Source organism: Anomalospiza imberbis, chromosome 3 (assembly GCF_031753505.1).
Source record: "Anomalospiza imberbis isolate Cuckoo-Finch-1a 21T00152 chromosome 3, ASM3175350v1, whole genome shotgun sequence".
NCBI lineage: Eukaryota > Metazoa > Chordata > Aves > Passeriformes > Viduidae > Anomalospiza > Anomalospiza imberbis.
In genome coordinates, this window is record NC_089683.1 from 39,991,884 (window position 1) to 39,999,887 (window position 8,004).

Genomic DNA, 8,004 nt, shown 5'->3' on the forward strand with positions numbered 1-8,004 from the left:
ATGTTTTCTTCTCAGTTGCAATACTAGTTGAGACAACTGACAGCCCTATTATTTCTTGTAATTCTGTTTTCAGTTCATCCTTATTGCCAGTGTGAGGGTATAGGAACACCTCCAGAGCAAACAGCATCACACAGATGGTCTGATTTAAGAAAGAGAAGAGCTCCCATAACTTTTCTAAGCTGTATCAATCACTGATGGTTTGGCTGGTCCACAGAAAGCTACTGGAAACACAGGAGGAAAAAAAGCCTGTGACAGGAGGAGTATGAATACTGTGAACTGATATTGCTGCCAGGTTGGTTTGTTGGTTTGTTTGTTCGTGAGAGTTTGCACTTTGCTCCCAGATTGTTTCCCTGCAGCAGTAACAGAAAGAACTGTACCAGCTCCAGTGACAAGGAAGTGAACCAGCAGTGGGAAGAGACTGGAGGGAATAGAGTGGTGACTGGCTCATCTTGGGCTGGCTTTGCTGGTGCTCCAACATCACCCAAGACAAACAACATCCTTTGTACTGACTTGAGGCAGTAACAGTAGCCATGATTTTACTGCACTGCCACTGCTGTAGCTCTCTGATAGTCCAGAAGACAGTTGGTGAATGGATTCAGAATATTAGGTATCTGCTGGAGTTTCTTAATGAAATATAACACATAAAAAATAATAAATATATAACCTAAGTGTGCTGGTAAGATGCTCTTCTACAATAATGTTATATTTTTCCATCCCCAAATGATATTTTAGTCTCTCTCTATGGTTTTAATTTATGATGACACATGCATATTTATACAAGTGTGATGCATTTAACACATAAAAAATAATAAATATATAACCTAAGTGTGCTGGCAAGATGCTCTTCTACAATAATGTAATATTTTTTCATCCCCAAATGATTTTTTAGTCTCTCTCTATGGTTTTAATTTATGATGACACATACATATTTATACAAGTGTGATGCATTTTTGTATACATAACTTTATAATTTAGTTGTATTATCTGTGACTTGATGTATCAAGGGATTGATTTTCCAGGCTTTTTTAAGTAGTTGCAGAACCAGTTTTATTTATTCATTTTACACTTTAATTGCATTCCTCTGCAATTTACAAATTGGATATTTGCAGGTGTGAATTACATGAAAAACCAAAGTCTAATTTCCTATGGGAAGCCAAATTTTGTGTAGAACAGAAATGCCAAAATGACCTCAGTGAACACTTCTAAAACCATTTTATATATATCTCAGTCCTAAAGAAGGCTTATATATAGATCTTAAGAAGCTGGAGAAGTTACAGTGTGGTTTAATAGCTCAGTGGCTTAATCAGTGTTATGCTGGGTAAGTAGCATTTGAGTCCATGTTCTATACCTGTATTTTTGTAGATGCAGTAGCTAAAAATCTGCCTGACACATGCAAAGGATTCTTTGCAGATATTCAAGAAATACCATACTGAGATTACATATCTTTCTTGGCAGCTTCCACAAGCCATTTCAAGTCCTCTAATTTCTAACGTGCAAATAGATCTACACTATTTCTGGACGAGGATTCTATCAGGGGAAGATACCAGACTGCAGAGCAAAGAAAATGTGACCATAGGGTTACAACCTACAACCTTTAATTAAAAGCCTTGAAGTAAAGATGAATGTGCAATACTGCATTACCAGAAGACTGGAGAACTACATTAAATTCATTTAGTCCAAGAAACAAATGAATATTCTGAGATGTGCAGCCACCAGTAGAGTTACCATATTAAAGTCTGGCTGATTTAAGCACAATTTTTCCTTAAATTTCTGGTTGAAATAACTTTATTATAAACCCTAAGTTTAGGAACTGATCCTAAAACATATAAAAGAGATAAAATCCTATTGGCTTCAATAACATATATACCGAACAGGATAAATAAGAATGAAAATCGTGGGAAAGAATCCAAAGCTCTAGACAAAAATCTGCATTTTAAATTAATCAAAAATTCTTTGAATTTGGAGTGTAATTCAGTGGGTGTCAGAAAAGAAATCCACAAGGGAGGATTTTTCATAATTATGTTCTGTCTACTACATGGATTTTGTTTCTTTTGTATCTTACTATGAAATACCCTGTGGAAGCCCTTATTAGAGATGCAGTTTTAGATAACATGTATTCATATTGACGATTAGGGAAAAAAGATTGATTACTTGCTTTATTTACCATAAAATATTACATATTATTTGATTTAGGAATATAACAGTATGGATTATTGTAGCAGTGTTGTAACAGGAATAATGTCCACTACAAAGGATTTGGTCTACACCAAATGCAGTAGTACCCATAAATTTATGTCATAGAGAACATATATAATGCTGCATTGTTTTAGTTAATTTTGCATTATTCCATAATACTCTATGTACAATAATACAGAAAAATAATTACATTCTTCCTACAGGTCTTCTGAGCATTTTCATGGGTATGTATCCCCACATTTACCTGAGTGGTTACATATCCAAATTGTGCTGGTAGAGAATGCACTGAAGAACAACAAAAGGTTTCGATTATACCAACACATGACTACCAGTATTAGAGTTCAGGTGGAAATAATTACTGAAGTTAGAGAGCCCTTTTGTGTGCCTCTTCTTCCCACAGCATCAAAAATCTAGGGGCAGCATGTGGGACACAGATGTATTTTAAACAGTTACATTTACTAATTATATAGAGAGATACAGTGGTTAAGTATGCAAGTGTCAGGTTGTTCTGGGGGCTACTAAAATAGACCATTAAAGAGGTCCCCAAATATTTAAAGTACTACCTCTATATACTAAAAGTTCATTTTTAGATTGTATAATAAGGACATGATTAATCTTCAAAGCTCCAGCATTTTAATGCAGATTTACTGAGAATCCTTGAAGGCAGAGTTCTTTCTTTATGTAAGATGTCTTTGGGATCATGATGAAGTTACCACACTTTCCTATATACATAATAAAATACAAAACCAGTGTTCTCAAGCATTAATTCAGGTACTCTATAGGTACTACTGTACTTTTTTGGGCTAGAAAATACTGAAAATGGTCAAGTTTTCTTTTTACTTGATAAACAGTTTGTCAGGATGTCTCATGTTTTTCTAATATGAATTAAGGAATTCTCTACAGGATATATTATGAGTGATAACATGATAAATTTCACATGCACCAAATTGGTAGATGTTAGGTGCTCAGAGCGATTTTTGTAACTTTCTGTGGGATTAAGTGTCAGCATAGAAGAGCTGTTGGGAGATGAGCTTCCCTGCTGTACCTACAAGTAGCAGGTCTCAGCCTGTGGATGACAGAGACTTTAAATAATTCAGTACACTGAGTTACTCCAGAAGAAATGTCTGTTGATGGCCCATCTGAATTATGGCTGCAAAGCTTTTCTTGTCAGAAGTACTGCCAGACTCTCATCAATGGATTGTGACATGGGCCAGTTCCATCCTGGTGTAAAATCTCTTGTCAAGACTGTAGAAATGATCCCTGCAGGGCATCTCTCTTTGCAGCATGAGGAAATTCACCTCTCACCCCAAGAACAATTGAGATTTTTAAATTTCTGCAAGCTGCTGCTGTAGTCTTTCAGATTTTGTTCAGATATCAGAGGGAACGTGCTAAGTTGCTTGTTCTTGTTTAATACTTTAATCTGTTTGGAAAATGGGGGTCATCTTGTAGTTGTTAATTCCTACAACAATGAGGTAATTTCAATTTTTTGTGACACCCCTGTGGATGGACAACACTGTTTTATGGACATGGGGTCAAGCAGAAATACAGACTCTTCACATGGGAGACAGAACAGCATTGATTTCAGAATCTGTTCTCTCTCTCTCTTCAAGTGCTGAAATGCATATACCAGTGACCTCCACAAGCTGTTGCAGCTCCCAGTAACAAAGCAAGATACACTTTTTTCTTTTTAATGGATGGATTGTTTTGACCATTGCCTTTTGTTCTATTTTGTTCTATTGTTCCACATGTATTTCAGGCTCTTCCACAATATCCTAAGACAGGTTAGAAAATGGAGTGGAAGGTAACACTGCAATATTTTTAAAAGAGCAGTTACTCTTTTTGCTAAAATTAATTTTTTTTCAAATGTTTTGTCTTTCTGAGGCATAAATAAGGTGTGGGAGTTTTTTTGTAGTGCAGTGTATAAATAAAAAATAGAGAGCAAAAGGCTAAAGTATAGTCAGCAGATGTATAAGACCTATTATGAAAAATTGATAAAGTGTGTTCCTGTTTCCTAATAATAGGGGAAATCTGAAAGGTTTAAATTCTGATACCTTTTACAACTTAGCATTTTATTAATGCATTATATGTGTTTGACAGAGGTGACCATACATATGTTTTCTTAACTGCCTCTGTAGACTGGGGCTTAAATGGGAACAATATTTGGTTTAATGCTAAAATTTTATCTGGTGTTTCTGGTTTTGCAGGTTATTCCCACTGGGCTAAACAGAAGATGGCTTCAATAACCATTCTGAAGGCATCTTGCTCATTTGAGTTCTGCTCCTTTCAGACTGTATACATAAACCCCTTTTTTGTCTGGGCACAGCAGGAAACAGGAGACAGTTTCCATGCTCAGTCTCAGGTTTACCAGGCAACATTCACACACACCTGTACACAGACACACAATTGTATGCTATTGTTGCTTTTGTGGACAGGAGATGCTGTTGTCATCTATAGCCCTTGCTGTCGCAACCCTAATTTTTCATTAAATGACTCTATAACCTGTTTCCCTCCATGCTGCTTTTTGTATCTTCATCTTGGATGTACAGAGTGACTCCCCAGAGAACACCCAACCATCCTGATTTCAGACCAGATTATTCAACTTGCACTCCATGCCTCTCATTCTGGTGAATGATTTGGGCAGTGACTTCAGTTGTTTTGGATAAAATAAAAAAAAAAAATGTATTTGATTGTAGTTGGAAGTAGGCTATCAGTCCTAGTAACCTTAAATAGGATTTAGACTTTTCATAAATCAGAGGTGCATCTCGTGAAAGTTAGTTGCAATCTGCCTTTTAGTGTCTCCTGCACCATTATGACTTTCTGTCTATTTGAGCAGACAAGTGCCTGCTTCCCAGAGTGGAACACATCATCCTGAAATTACTTTCAACCACCTTTTTTGTGTGCTTACCAGAAGTAAATTAAGTCTGCAGTCTAACAGTGCATTGTCTCTAAAGGAGAATCTTCTGCCAGTGGTCACCCCTCAGCCCCCTTGGTAAGAAGGGCTCTTCTGCCTGCATGGTAAACCAGGTCAACCTATTGACTGTGCAGAAAACATCTCACTTTCTTTTCTATTGTTTTTCAGATACCCCTTGTTTAAGAGGATGAGTAAGAAGCATAGCACATAGGACTTCCTCAAGATTTCTTTCAGGAAACTGTTTATTCCAGATTTCTGCTGTTCCTTAACTAAGGAGTTGAGGATTGGAATGTCAACCTTTGAGGGTTCAGTTACACTGTTAGGTGAATCTTTGGTCTGAATATGTATAGCCACTATTCTGCCACCAGTTCTAAGGAAGATCTTCCTCTACTGATTTAACAGCACCAGTCATATACATGAAAATAACAGGCTTCCAGAAAGTAAGGTGTTCATATTACCCAAGTACCACTGTGAGTAGACTCATCTATTCTATGAATGTGTTGACTAGAATATCTTCTGTTTCCAGTGCACAAATCCTGACAGAGGTGCAGGGGTCTTAGTTCAGACACTAAGGAGCTGAGTAAGCTGTGACCTTGTATTGCTGATATCTACAGAATATCATTACTTTGGAAATCTACCTAGCCTTTCCTGCCACTGTCTATGAATTCATGCTCTGACAATATGAAGCCATACAGAACCTTCAATAACACCTTAAAAACCACAGAGAACTGTTAGAACACATACTGAGAAGGATAAAAGGCTGGCAGCATTTGCTGAAACAACCTAAAATATAATAAACCTCAAAATGTAAGCACTGTGAGTAACAGCCTAAGATTACGGATTTCTGCAGGTGCTTTTGCATGGGGAAATACTGGAAGTCCTTGATCAGATATGGAATCAACTATTCTCAGGATGGTGCCTGGAAAGTGAATAGTTCCAGGTAGAGGAAAACTAGATATGCTTACTGTCCCATGTTGAATTTGTTATGTGTACCCACTGGCTCTTCTTATTCATTTCATCTTCAGAAGTTTTAAACTGGGAGAGTTTTAAGATTAAACAGTTAACATTTTTTTTAACTGCGTGAGGAAGCAGTTGCTGCCGTGCATAGTTAGCACAGTGAGGTCAGCTCTGCCAGCTGTAGTTGTGGAAGGGATGACAGAAAATACTTTGGTTCTTCAGACAGACTAAGCTCAATAAATTACTCTTATGAGCTCTCCCACTCCCTGCAGGTTTCTAACACCTGCATTCTCCCTCTTATGAGGAGGAGGAATGGTTGTCTTAGAGTTAAAAGTGAAGCAAACATTCAGTCATTCTTTCAGATCTTCAGTATCCCCATGCTACTTTCCATTGCAGAAAGGCCCTGAATGTAAGTAAACGCTGAAGGAAGCGTAATCTAAAGACACTGTTATGCAAACAGAATAGAAGTCCAGCATAAAAAAAAGGAAGGAAAAAACTCACCGTTTTTGAAAACAATGGCATGCAGAGTGCTCTACACAAAGGCCTACGTTTTTGTTAGCAGAGTGGCAGTGCCAAGGCTTGCAACAGGCTCCATAAAGTGCTATCTATCACAGTGTAAAAAGCACTGCAGGAGTGCATGGTCTTTCTCCCTATTCCTTACCCCAAGTTCTATCCATACTCTTCCTTTTGCAGCTATGTCATGATCCCTTTCATCTGATCATAGAGATTTTTATACATCAGAGCTTCCAGCCTGATGTTCTTGCAGCAGCCAAATGCTGAATGGAGCCGCTACATTTTCAGAGTACTGGCAGTAAAAATGTTTCCTTGATGTTAGAAATACACCTCCTACTTCACAGAAACAAAATCTGTGGAGTATCACATCTAATGTGCCAGACTATTTTGATTTCAACAGTTTAGAAGTTGAGAATTATTTTATTTAAAGCAGCCTCAGGCTGAGCCATGCTCAACTGTTCTTTGGGAGTTGGGGGATCTAGGAAAGGGAGATGGAAGAATAAGAAAATTGTTAATATTCAGTGGCCAGCAATTTACCTACCAAAAGTACTATACAGACTGCTTAGAGAACTGGTTTTTTAGTTTCTTGTCTAACCTCCACTTCCTTTTTCCCTTTCTGTAAATGTTAAGGTCTGCATCCAGGGCTGTATTCAAAAAAACTTATGTAGCAGAGGAAGCATTGCAAGGTTCAAGCAGGACCTTACACACCCTGCTACCTGTCAGGAAGTTTATTTCCTCCTGTAGGGGATGTCACCTCATGTAACTTAATCTGTTCCAAATGAAAGAACCAGGTCAAAGCAGTAACCTACACAACTTCAATGTTACAGCTAACACTACTATTTATATAGCTTTTACTGAGAAGGGAATAGTTACTCCCTCACCTGTTTTAATTTTCTTTTGCCCACTGGGCTTTTTTTATGCAGGTGCGCTCATGTAGTTTGCACTTGTCAGCTTCACCAACAAGCAGAAAACCCGAGGCACTTAGGGGTTTTCTTCTAACTCCAGTTGCAATGAGGAGAGAGGGTGGGATTGCAGATACTATGTTTTCTTCCTTTTTTAATGTTGAACTTTTATTCTGTTTGTTTCTTTTAGAAACATTTGTGGTACTGACATTTGATGTTTGTGATACTGACATGTAACCTAGAAAATGGTCAGCTGAGAGAACTGCTCAGAACATAATGTAGTGTTTAATGTTTTCATGTTTTTAATCAAAATAGTGGTGCTGGGTATACTTTCAGATGTAACTAGGAAATGCCTGTGTTTATCTGGCTAATTTTCAGAACATTGAGATAACATGCGCCACCAGTACAGCAGATTTGCATTCAGCTTTGCAACTCAGGAAGAGCACTGTAAGAGGAAATGATGGGTTGAGTACAGATGAGTTGTAAAAAAACCTCTGAACAGAAGGTTTACACAAACATTGATTG